Source organism: Rattus norvegicus, chromosome 10 (assembly GCF_021556685.1).
Source record: "Rattus norvegicus strain SHRSP/BbbUtx chromosome 10, alternate assembly SHRSP_T2T, whole genome shotgun sequence".
Classification (NCBI taxonomy): Eukaryota; Metazoa; Chordata; class Mammalia; order Rodentia; family Muridae; genus Rattus; species Rattus norvegicus.
Genome location: NC_141543.1, coordinates 80,297,588 through 80,310,825, shown reverse-complemented (window position 1 = coordinate 80,310,825; position 13,238 = coordinate 80,297,588). Strand labels below are relative to the sequence as shown.

The 13,238-nt window shown below is 43.5% G+C and overlaps 1 protein-coding gene and 1 long non-coding RNA gene across 10 annotated transcripts in view; one reads left to right on the top strand and one right to left on the bottom strand.

Moving 5' to 3' along the window:
- Positions 1-13,238, top strand: part of Ankfn1 (ankyrin-repeat and fibronectin type III domain containing 1) — a 348,355-nt gene that overhangs the window by 172,000 nt on the left and 163,117 nt on the right.
- On the bottom strand, positions 4,075-8,117 carry LOC148003038 (uncharacterized). Its single transcript, XR_015631276.1, has 2 exons — positions 7,954-8,117; positions 4,075-6,221 (listed from the first exon to the last, which is right to left on the bottom strand). It is a non-coding gene; the product is annotated as an uncharacterized LOC148003038 (long non-coding RNA).

The window sequence follows — 13,238 nt, the reverse complement described above, 5'->3', positions numbered from 1 at the left end:
TCTTTCTTCTTTCTTCTTCTTCCTCCTTCTCCTCTCCTCTTCTTCTGTAAACTTGTTAGCAATTTGCAAGTCTTCCCATAAGAAATGCTTATAACTTTAAAACCTTGTTTTCTTGCCTTTGCATGGTTTGAGTTTAGACACTGACCCATTATCTGGAGTAGTGTTTGAAATGATTTCCTCCCACTTTGTAGATTGTCTTCTCGCACTGTCATTCACTTTTGCCACTGCGCATAAGAAGTTTTAGCTTACTGTAAAACCATGTTGTTGTTGTTGCCTTGCATTGGGAGATCAGCTTGTAAAACTCATTGTTAAGTCAGTTTCCAGTAGGTCCTCTCTATGTTTTATGGCCATCATTTTACAGTGTACGTTCTTGTATTAAAAGCATCTATTTTAAGATGATGCTTGTAAACTGATCACAAATCCATTTTCGTTCTCCTGCATATGGATGTGTGGGTTTCACAACAAAAGTGACTGAAGAGACACCCCCACCTTATGCTCTTGGCCCCATTGCTAAAGATCGAGTGGCTGTAGATATGTGGGTTTATTTCTGAGCTCTGTATTCAGTCCCATAGCTGTTTTTAAAATGCCAGTACCATATTGTTTTGATTACTATAGCTTTAACATAAGTTCTGAAATCAGATGGTGTATTATTACATATTTTGATCTTCCCTCATAATATTTGTATAGCTGTTGTGGTTTTCTGTAACTCCATATGAATTTGGGAATTGTTCATCCCATCTACAAAAAAGGAAATAAAAATAAAAGCCACTATTATTTTGACAAAGACAGAAACTATAGACTCCTCTGTAACTAGTACATGTATTTCAACAATGTTAAGTCTTGGACTGAGAAGATGGTCTTGTTCGTAAATGCTCTGAAAGTCTGAGGATTTGAGTTCAGTTTCCAGAACCCACATAAAAATACAAAGTGTGGTGGTGTGTGCTTGTAATCCCAGAAACACAGAAGGAGAAACTTTGCAGCTTCTGGATTGCAGCTAGGTGGATTGCAGCTAGGTGGATTGCAGTCAACCCAATCCACCTAGCTAGTCCAAAGCCAGTGAGAGGCCCTGTCTCAAAGCAATTGTGGACCTACTGAAGAATAACACCCAAAGTCATACTCGTGAACTGCACCCATACCTGTACGAGCACATCCCACAGTGTGCACTGGAACACTCGCCCATGCACACAAAAATATTAATTTAATTCATGAATACAGGGCCACAAATTCATGAATAGAGGACCTCTGGAGGGTACTAGGGGAGAGGTATGTGAAGGGACAAGAAGATTGGGAGGAGGAGCAGAGAAGGGGAATCAGTCAAATTTTTGTATAAAATGACACAAAAATATTTTTAATTAAGAAGAAAAAGAATTGCTTTTATTTTTCCTTCTGTCTTTGTAAGTATAAATTAAATTTAAAGTTCACTACATTCAAAAGATAGAAACATTATTTTATACGAGCTTTGAGATGAATCAGTTATTAATGAGAAAAATCATTTTAAAATTATTTTCTTCATAATTAAAGATACAATGATATAATGTGGCAACTTTTTGAAAATAATTTTGTGCGTGTGAGTGAGTGTGTGTGTGTGTGTGTGTGTGTGTGTGTGGATGTGTGTGTGGATGTGTCCACCCATGTCTGTCTCTGTGTGTAATGTAAGGTGTCTGTGTTTGTGTATGTGTGTGATGCATGTACATGGTCATGTGTGTCCATGTGTTCAGATGTGTAGTGTGCATGCTCATTCATGCATGTTTGTGTGTGTGATGTGTGTGAATGTTCATTTATGTGAGTTCTGGTGCATCAGTGCCATAGTATGTGTGTGGAGGTCCAAGAACAACCTTGAGTATTGGTCCTCACCTCTTACCTTCTTTGAGAGAAGAACTCTTATTTGCTGCTATGTACAGAGCACTAGCTGGCCTCCAGGGTACTGTGAAGTCTTCTGTCTCCACCTCAGACCCCTGCAGGAAGGCTAGGATTTTAAATGTGCTGCTGTTCCTGGCTTTACAGAGAGGGATTCTGGCATCCACATTCAGATCTTCACATGCATACATGTAAAATGTTTTCCCCACCGAGCCATCTCTTCAGCTCTATGGCAGGCCTATTTATGGATAAGCTAGGTAGCTGTATGCAGCTTCTTAAACCTCTCTGGGTTGTAAAGAATTCAGAGGAAGGACATTGTACACATTCGTATTGAACACTGAGTTCACATTCCATGAGACAGACTCATATAGAATGAAATCTTTTGAAAGTCTGCTCTGTGAAAATCATCAGTGTAGATTATTAAAACTTTTATTGCTAAGTTATTTATCCAAATATTATTATGGCTTGTGAAACTCTGTCAACAGCTCCAGTTGTACTATAATAGCAGAAAACCCCTGCCAATTAAGAATTACCCAAAATTAATTACAATATCACATCTCTCAAGATGTTTTTAATTATATACATTTAAAATAAAGTCGATAAAGTTGTGTTTTGAGAACCTAAGACATGAATTTTCTGAAAAATTGAGCAAGAAAATTTTTTATGATAAATCAGGATCACATTAGTAAAATCTTAATATTTATGACATTAGACTTGTTGCTCGGGCACTCAAGAAGCTGAAGGAGGAACTTGGGAGCACTGGGCCAGTCTGGGCCACATAGTGAACCTGAAGCCAGCTTGTGAGATCCTGTCCAAATAAAATTAACACTAAAATAATTTCATAGTTTCCCATTATCATTCTCTTATACCCACAATGCCCTATCACAATGTAGAAACTAAACTATATTTTGAAAGATTTTATAGTTTAGAGATTTTCCTACGTTTTGAGCAAGCTCCACAACTCCCTATTTTTGTTTAACAATAAGTCCCAAGAAGTATTGTATGAATAACAAGTCCCATAAGTTCTAGTGAAGTCCAAAGGCTAATCGTCATTGGTGGGAAACATGGGACTGTCCCTGAGCCAATTACTATAGTGATTGATGTTCTCCCTTAGCCACAGGTCAAACCCACTCAAGTCCTGTGCAGGATTCCCATCTCACCATCCTGGGAACATTTTGGAAGGCAGCAGCACAGGGTGAAGTGGATCGTGAATCTAGTAGCTCTGTGCCCTCTTTTCTTTCTGAAAGTGTGTTAGCAGGAGGCTCCCTCAGTAGTGTGCCAGCAAGCTGCTTGGTAGATTTCAAGATGGTTTTGCTTTTATCCAGCGTTCAGCTCCCAGTCATGTGAAGTCAACTCCTGGGACTAGAAGTAGCCCTCTTACCAGCCATAGCTCACTGAGTGGAGGTGGTAGTGTGGGTGTAGGGTGTGTGTGTGTGTGTGTGTGTGTGTGTGTGTGTGTGTGTGTGTGTGTGTGTGTGTGTGTGTATGTGTGTGTGTGTGTGTGTGTGTGTAAAACTAATGCATAATTCAAGGCGTGGAGTGTTTTAGTAGTTGCAGAGATGACTCAGTGGGTAAAATTCTTGTCATGCAAGTCTGAGGTTGTGAGTTCAAATCCCCAGCACATTAGGAAAAAGTTGAGTGTGGTAGCACCCACCTGTGATCCCAGCACTGACAAAGGGATTCCTAGGGATCTCTTGGCAGATGGTCTAGCCAAACAGTGAGCTCCAATTTCCGTTTTTGAGAGCCTGTCTCAAAAATATAAGGTGAAAAGTGATAGAAGACCCCCTAATATTGACCTCTGGCCTCCACACTCAAATGTATACACATGCACACCTATTCACACACACACACACACATTGATGCACATGCACACCTATTCACACACACATTGATGCACATGCATACCTATTCACACACACACAAACACACACAAATGTATAGAACATTTCTAGCATCCATGAAAGTCTTCTGCTGTCCAATCAAGTCTGGCTGTCTCCCAGCCATTAGGCAGCCAGTGCACATTTCCTTCCTCCTTAGCTGGCTGGTTCCTAACTTCTGTGAGACTCTACAGTGTCCAGCATTTTCTGTCTCATCCAGTGTTTTTGAGAGGCATTCATTTACATTGCTATGCATCTCCATGATTCTTTTTGATTGTTGAGCAATAGTTCACGGTATTAGTTAATACTATGGACTATTAGAAATCAATTATAAAACAAATTAGTGGTATAATTTGTTTAATTGGTTACTATTCTATTGATGACATTTGGTTGTTTATCAAATAGTTACAGAATTCTAATGTTATCCATTTTTGTGGGCATTTATTTTCCATTGGGTTGAAACTCAAAAGCAGAACTGAGTCATAAAGTGCATTTGTACTTAGTTTTATAAGAAACAGCCAAGCAGTTCTCTGAAGCCTACCTTCTTCTTCTCTCAATGGAATCTCAACTTTATCTTCCAGTTTCCCACTGCGACTCCTAGACCCTGATTTTATCCACCCTTGTGAGCATGAACGTTCATTTAGCAGCTTGGTGATGAGATCTCACACTGAGTCCACTTTTGTCCATTTGCATAGCCTTCTGTGATTGACTGGGTAGGAAGGTGTTGTGTGTGTGTGTGTGTGTGTGTGTGTGTGTGTGTGTGTCTGTGTGTGTCTGTGTCTCTATGTGTGTGTTTGTGTGTGTGTCTGTGTATATCTGTGTCTGTGTATCTGTGTGTTTGTGACTATCTGTCTGTCTGTCTATCTATCTATCTATATGTGTATATCTGCGTCTCTTTCTATGTGTTAAGAGTGTCACTGCATGCACATCGAGGTCAGAGACACCCTCAAGTCTTTAGTCCTTCCATCTTGTTTGAGACAAGGTCTCTTTGGGTTTGTTTAAATTGCTGCTGCTGCTTCTTCTTCTTCTTCTCCTCCTCCTTCTTCTTCTTCTTCTTCTTCTTCTTCTTCTTCTTCTTCTTCTTCTTCTTCTTCTTCTTCTTCCTCCTCCTCCTCCTCCTCCTCCTCCTCCTCCTCTTCTTCTTCCTCCTTCCTGCATTTGTTTGTTTCTGCTACATGGGGCAGGCAGGCTGGCTGGGACTTTTAAAGGATTCTCCTGCCTCTATATTCTGCCTTGCCATAGTGCAATGACTTCACAGATACTCCCTACCCCATCTCTGGCTTTCCATAGGTTCTGAGGATTTGAACTTAGATTCTTATGCTTTTCCGGCAAACACTTTCCCCACTGAGCCATCTCCTCAATGTACTCAATCCATCTGCAAGGTGATCACTATTAATTCCATCCAAAACATAAGAATATTGGTCCAGTGTGGGGAGACACACTTTGAATCCCAGCACTCAAGAGGCAGAGGCAGGCGGATCTCTGTGAGTTTGAGGCCAGCCTGGTCTACAAAGGGCCAAGGCTATTACACAGAGAAAATCTGTCTCAAACAAACAAACAAACAAACAAACAAACAAACAAACAAAGAACATTAAACATTGGGTCAAATGACCTGACAAAGGTTCATGACTACTTACTAGCAAACTAGAAACTCTTATTCCTCCCAGCTTTAAGTGATTTCTTTTCTGATAATCTGCCCCTTCACATGATTAATCTCCCAGATTAGGCAGCCTTCCTCCATAATGTTCCACAGCCTCCTGAACCTTGAGGCCTCCTAACAGTGCAATAGAAGGAACTAGAGATTCAGAGAGAAGAAGATGGGTGATTTTAGGTTAACTGAAAGCAATAGTTTTTGTCCTCTCCTTTTTTAAAATACAGACTTCAAAACTATCTCTCTCTAACTCTGGAATCTTTGCACAATGTCTGGGGCTGTCAGGTCTGACTTCCAGTGCCGTCAACCACAAACCAAGCTCTTCTTGTCCAAGTGAAAATGCGTTTCACTGGGCCCTGCACAGCTCTCTTCAGCCTGTTTGGGTTTAATTCAATCAGTTAAAACAGCTATGATTCCTCCTGCCCTTATGCAGTGGTGCAGGGAGCTTCCTATTTAGTCGATGAGATGGACCTGCTTCTGAATGCTTGATCCTCTCGCTCGTGTACCCCGGGGGAGATGGTGAACATGCTTTGGAGGGTTTTCTGCTCAGAGAAGGAAGTGTTCTCTAGAGATGCAAGGGGCATACAAAAGCCCTCAGCTTCCTTGTCACTGCAGTGAACCAGCAATCAGATGGGTGGCTCTGTTCATGTCAGATAGAACGAACACTGAGGACTAGGAGAGTCTGCAGCTTGGATGTCAGTGCAGGCAGAAGCATCACTACAGTCATCTCCATCCTCTCTCAGTAAAATCTTGGCTTTCCTCTCCAGATGGTGAATGCTGTGACGACCACCGACCTCTAATTCTATCCACTGCTTTGCTCTCTGGTGAGGAGCATCCTGCAGGGATAACAGAGAGGACAAAAATGGAATGAGATGGAGCCCTAAAGCCTTCTTAAGTGCATGCTTACAACTTCCCTAACTTTACTTTTTCTCTTTGCTTTTCTTTCTCCTTCTCAAGCTCACCACACACCTCTTTGCCTCTGTGTGCTTTAAGCCAGATATCCCTGACATTCGAACAGCTTAGAAAAACAGAGAAGTTCTTCCTTTCAGCTTAGAGTGATCCTAACGTGGGGCAAGGCATTTGCTGTGGAGTACTGAACATGCAAGGTGGACTGCCTTTAGAATCATGGGGCTCCGCCTAGGGCCAAGGACTCCATCCCACTCCCAAGTTTGAATGTGCACCTAGCATCTTCCTAGCTCCTCCCCCTTAAACCTAGCGCATGGAATCCCCACTGTGATAAAGGTTGCAGGGGTTCCATCTCCAGTGCCAAGTGAAGGAAGGTTCAGCTTACAAGGCATTGCAGTTTGCCAAACAGATAAAACATTCCTTGTGAGGGTTAGAAGGTAAGTGATTTGGCAGGAAGTGGGTCACAGGCCAGCTAAGGAGCCCTTGGACTCTGTAGTGAATGAGGAAGAGGACTTGGGAAAGGATGAGGAGAATTTTTTGAAATGTATTTATTTATTAGTCCACCTAGAGCTTAAGTAGTCTTTCTCTGATTCGGTCTTAGGACCCTAGAATTAATTCAACATAAGCCTGGACTCAAACACCAAACAGAACTATTTTGGGGAGACTACAAAGTCTATTTTGATTGGCACATGGGGCTTAGAGGGTAGAAATAAGCCATCAGAAGGGTTTTCTCTGTGAATTGTCTGGCCATCAAAACTCTCACACATGGCTTGTGAAATCACCACGATAGTCCCAAGGGGCTCACCTACCACCGTGAAAGGCTGGGACACTCCAGTGTTCTCAGTGCCATCAACAGGGACATCTTGTTAGCTTATCAAAGACAACATGAAGAGAGACAGGGTGCTAATAGCGGGTCTACAGTTCTCCGTTTATTTGTTCTCAAGCAAACATTAGCGATCCTGATATGGAAATTATTCCAAGCATATTTAAGTACCCTCTTGGGACAAAAGTGGTCACAAATATTGACTCTGAAGCATCCAGAGCACATCAGTACAAACCAGAAATAGCTAAAAAGGACTAAAAGCATCTGGGCAGAGATGCCCTTCTTGTGGACATGCCTCATCAGCCTCCTGGTTTCACAGCCTTGTGAACACTGCTAGTGGACCTTCAGAGAGTGTTGCTGAATCCCCTCAATAGAAGAGAAGGCCAAACATGTGAAAGAAGGAACAAGAGAATCTTTGAGAAGACTTCAGTCTGCTGTCAAGAGATGCAGCAAATCCACCTGTTAGATTCTTATGTGGATGACCAGCTCTGCTGCCTTCTCCTTTATGTTCATGGGAGGCTTGACCGCTAGCGTGTTGTTCTAATTAGCTTGGTGGCTTTGAGTTTAGGAAAAGCTGGGAAGCCAATTGAGAGGTCTTTACCTGGAGGATTAGAGCCTGAACTACCGAACTGTCATTCTACATCATGGTTCCTTTTTCTTTCCTTTTTTTTTTTTAAATTAATTTCCTTTTTCTTTCTTTCTCTTTCTTTCTTTCTTTCTCCCTTCCTTCCTTCCCTCTTTTGTTTTGTCTGGCTTTCTATCTTAAGATGACAGATTGAAGTAACAGGAGGGGAGAGACCCCAACAGGAACTAAAGACATCAATAGAGAATGCTCTTACCTTGTGGTTTCCGGTTATAGTTGTTGTCCCAGGGACCTGGCCACCTTACATTCATCATCATGGCTGTGGATGAGACTGGCATGTCTCTGAATATCCAGCCCACTCAACACCCATTAGACAATCTACAACTGGACGGTTGCTGCTGACAATGTCATTGAGCCTCTGACGTTCAGCCGGGTAAATCATTCACTGAGCATGCTTGTCTATCCTGATATGCCTAATGAGGGTAATTTTGTGAGCTTTTGAAGAAAGGTGTCTCCTTTTGTGCTAAGCTTTGCCCTAATATGGCAAACAATGACCAAAGGCAAAGGGAGACAGCGTTGCCTTGTTTGGCTTTTAGCTTGGATTGTATCTGTAAACCACAAAAAGCAAGAATTGGAATGATAGACACCACAGGGGTCACTGTGTGTCCTTGGAACAACCTTAGTGCCAGCCTCAGCATTTACCCCTCCTCATATGACTGGGACATTACATAATTGACACAAAAATTAGTTAATTATTGGTTCTAGTGGGTGGGGGTAAGATGGGTTTGGACAAGAGAGGGCCATAGTCACAGATGCTGCTTGAAATGGAATATCACGTGAAAAAAAATCAGAACCGCGATCCATGTTGTATCCAAGAGCCAAGGTGTAGTTTTTTTCTCTTTAAAAAAATAGAGAGGAAGTAGAATATTTGCCTCAGGGTTTTCTCGAATCCTATTTATTGAAACATATATGTATTGAAAATCATCTGCCACACACAAAATCAAGGTGGGAGTCAAAAGTTGACAAGGGCTGAGCCTTGCCCTCAGGGAGGTTTCAATCCAGTATGGAAAGTAGACAGATCCTAAGTATTTTTTTACAAAAGCAGCCACAAGCTGAGAATGCTAGTGGAGTCCCAGACACCTCAGCTAGAGAGGGAAAGTCACTTGATCCATAAAAGAGATATGAACTATTGTCCTCTGTGCAGGCAAAACACCAGCCAATCAGAGTTTGTCTAAGTTGAGTGCAGTCTCCTGAGACTCTAACTTGAGTCAAAGCCTTGCTTCCATGACAGAGGACTCCACTGGTCACTATGTGTTTCTCAGTCATCATAGGATGTGATCGGTTCTAAGCATCCCAGCTGAAAGTGGAGAAGCCAGCGCAGACATGGCTAAGAGTCTCCCAGCCGTTTTTCTTACCCTCTCCATCTGCCACAGCACCTGTTCTCTTGACTTCAGAACACTAAGCTCTACTTGGCTCCTGGTGCCAGCCAGAAGACAGAAACCGACTTTGGACTAGCACTTTAGACACTGACATTTTCTTTATTAAGAAAATGGGGAGCAGAAGGGAAAGGGGGGAGAGGGAGGAGGAGAGGAGGGGAATGGGAGGAGGAGAGGGAGAGGCAGAGGCAGAGGCAGAGGCAGAGGCAGAGGGAGAGGCAGAGGCAGAGGCAGAGGCAGAGGCAGAGGCAGAGGCAGAGGCAGAGGCAGAGGCAGAGGCAGAGGCAGAGGCAGAGGCAGAGGCAGAGGCAGAGGGAGAGGGAGAGGGAGAGAGAGAGAGAGAGAGAGAGAGAGAGAGAGAGAGAGAGAGAGAGAGAGGAGTACTCTAGAAGAAGAGGATGAAGGCTGTATAAAATTCAGAGAGGGTTCCTTTCGTTGTTCGGGTGTATTTTGACCATTTTCACCTGTGTGGCCTGGCTTACATACCCGCCGATAATCCTGAGATTTGATGGGCATGTGTATGCATACACATGGGCTTGAAGAAGTTAGAACCAGGCAACCTGTTCATTTTGTTATCTTCATCTGAGCTACCCCACCGGACCCCACCTTTCACTCACCCCCACCCCTGCTTATAAATGATCCGATTCTAGGACCTGATCTCCATTTTATCCATAAATTACTTGAGAACTCTGTACAACATTTTTTTAAGTGGGCAAAGACACAGAAATCATCTCTGGCTTTGAACTGCCAGGCATAGTGAGTAGCTCAAAGAGAAAGGGATTCCACACCTTTGTAGGGACCCCGGTGCTTTACTGTAACCCCGTAACCCCACTAAAGTCCCAATCTCACAGTGCAGTAGCACGCTTGAGTCCCAGTTAGCATCCAATTTGTCGCACACACTATTCATTATGACTGAAGCCTGTATATCACAGATCATAGATGGCCTTGGGGATGGTGCTCGGCAAAGTAACCTGGGCTGACTCCTCTTGGAGAGATTTAGGTGAATACTGCCACCTATTGACAGGTGAAATATATGCTTCTGGTTCCCAATCTGCCCTTCTCCTGTGCAAGCAAGGCTCCTCAGAGCCAAACTCACGGCTCAACTTGCCAAAGGGTAGTAACAGTCCCGAGTTCACAATCCTTAATACATCTGTGATGAAAAAATGAGTCAGCTTACTCATGGACTGCATCTGTGATAAGAGGCAAAGGCGTGAGGTAGAAATGCCAGCAGCTTCAGTGTGAGCGCCGCGAGTTTGAGTCTCAGCTCAGCCCCTAAGTGCACATAACCAAGCCAGTTAATCTCTCTGAGCCTTGGTTTCCTCATCAAGGAGTGGCTAATCCTATTTGTTAAAGTGTGAGACTTGGGCACAGTTTCGGGGTAGCACGCAAAATATTAGAGTGATGTGACTTTTTTTTCCACCAAGCTGTAAACGGTAACTATTTGTGATGCTGAGATCTGTGCTGTGGCAAACCTCATCATGTATTGGGGTTCTGGTGAACTCCACCATGAGGTCAGTTCTCCCTGGGCAAATGCTCCTTGTCTACCAGACTATCTTTGACAACCCAAATTAAGACAGTGTGAACATAAATATTGGAATTTTAAGTTGTGCCAATTGAGAAAATGAGGATAAATGGGCTTCATTACCAAACGTCTCTGGACTACCCTGGAGGATATATGAGGTTGAGTCGATAAAGAGTTATGATAAAAACTTGGGAGCCGTGTATAAATGGGGCTTTGTGACCTGCTGGGTAAGGTTGTGCTGAGAGCCAGACCTAGGAGGCTCGCATTCCTGCCTCGGCATGGTGTGGGGATCCTGGGCTCCTGCAGACAATAGGGGATTCATAGCTGGAGAATTCTAACGACGACGGAGAGGGTGGCAGGCAGAACAAGAAGACTTTTCAGGAGTTCAGGGACTCTGATTGTCACGTCGTCGTCGGAGCTGCAGCGAGGTGGGAGGCTGCCGGAGAGGCGCACAGAGCCGTTCTTGGAAAGCTGTCAGTGAAGGGTTTGTAACCTCCCTAAGAGAATCGCGCTTCTCAAAATCCCCAGTCTGGAAAACCTCCCATGACCGGTCCAGATCAACGCTGTGTGGTGGCTGCGGTAAAAAGAACGGGGAACCACCTCTGACTGAATCTTTCTGAATGTCGAGTGTCTAGGCTCCTAAGACTCGGGGACAAATTCCACAAGCGGGTTCCTGACATATTAGGAAGGCGTTACTTTTATTCTGAAAGGTCATCTGGGGCTTAAAACAAATCATCAAGAAATAACATGCCCATGAACAGTCTGCACGTTTTGAAAAGGTCTGTCTGGGACCGAACAGCCCTCACCCTCCCTAAAGCCTTTCTCTCTCTTTGGGGGATTAGTAGAGGGGGGAGGGGAAGACGCGGAGCGTGGCATTCCTTACTGACAACTTCAAGCTTGTTCGAATCCATCCTGAGGTGTTGTCTTTTTTATTTTATTTAATTTTATTTATTTTATTTTATTTTTGCCCCCCTCCTTTAGCTGTTTTTGATAAGTGGCACATTTTGGGGGAGGGGGGAAATATAGCCCATTACTAAACAGCTGCATTAGGGTGCTAAGGTCAAGAGATTACAGAAGGGAAGTGGGCTGGGGCAACCTCTCTGCTGACCACAGGGACTTTCTTCTCATAATTTAATTTTGAGATCCTGATGAAAAGGCACTCCCTAAATTGAAAAGGGTGACAAGGAGAAAGAGTGAAAAAGTATTCAAATGGTCATCAAAGAGTGATCAATTTAAATTTATGTCTTACAAACAAACCACATATTACTAGCCCCGGGGGCAGACAGACCTTTAGTAATGATGTATGAATGTTCTGAAACATGGGCAAGATTTTTGGTAGGAATGGGGGACATTACGGACTTTTAATATGGGTAAGTTTCCCAACCCAAGCATTCCAAACTTCTAGATGTTGCATTGCCAAACAGAAGACAGAATACTAAAAGATGCCTTTCATTTTGCCAGGTCCAACTCATTCATTTATTGCTACAAGAGTGAAAAAGAAAGCCCAGTGATAAGAAATCCCTGTCAGGGTCACCCAGCCCATGAGGAACAGCTTAGGGCAAAAGCTCAGACTTTCATTCCCAAACCCTAGTATTTTTTTCCCCTGGGGCTAAAATAGTTCCAGAGAGGAAAGGCAAGATGTGGCAATGGATGAGGATGGTCTGTTTCCAGGACAACCATTATGCTTACAAAGGAGGGAAAAACTTCAGCAGAGAGTCTGGTGTGTTGCCCCAGGCAGCTCATTACTACCCCCTAGCCTGTGCTCTTTATCAGACCCTAACTAACTGCTCTGCAAAGTGCCCAAGATACATTGCGGTGGTTCCTTGCTCCTGTTCTTCCTCTATCTGGAGAAATGTGTGCAGACTGAACCATGAATGCTCACAGTATTCTACGTGTATGTCCTGCACCTCTGTCATCTGCCAATACGTAGGTTAAGCTTTTTATATTATTCTGTTAACATTATGGCAGAGCTACTTGTACAGATCAGTAAGTTCAATGTGGTGTTTCCATATATACATATAGTATACACTGATCAACAAATTCAGGGCAACCCTCATCAAATCCCAATGACATTTTCAAAGAAGAAGGAGGAGGAGAAGGAGAGGAAAAAGAGGAAGGAAGGGAGAGAGAGGAAGGAAGGAAAAGGAAGAGGAGAAAGGGGAGCAGGAAGAGGAGGAGGAAGGAGAGGAAGAGGAAGAGAAGGGAGGAGAAGGAGAAGAAGGAAGAAGGAGGAGAAGGAAGAAGAAGAAGAAGAAGAAGAAGAAGAAGAAGAAGAAGAAGAAGAAGAAGAAGAAGAAGAAGAAGAAGAAGAAGAGGAGGAGGAGGAGGAGGAGGAGGAGGAGGAGGAGGAGGAGGAGGAGGAGGAGGAGGAAGAGGAAGAGGAAGAGGAAGAGGAAGGGGTTGGGGATTTAGCTCAGTGGTAGAGCGCTTGCCTAGCAAGCACAAGGCCCTGGGTTCGGTCCCCAGCTCCAAAAATAAAGAAAAGAAAAAAAAAAGAAGAAGAAGAAGAAGTAAACGAAAAGAAACCCCAAAGATAGGGTGGGAAAAGCTGGAGGCATCAGAATTCCCAATCTCCAAACATAC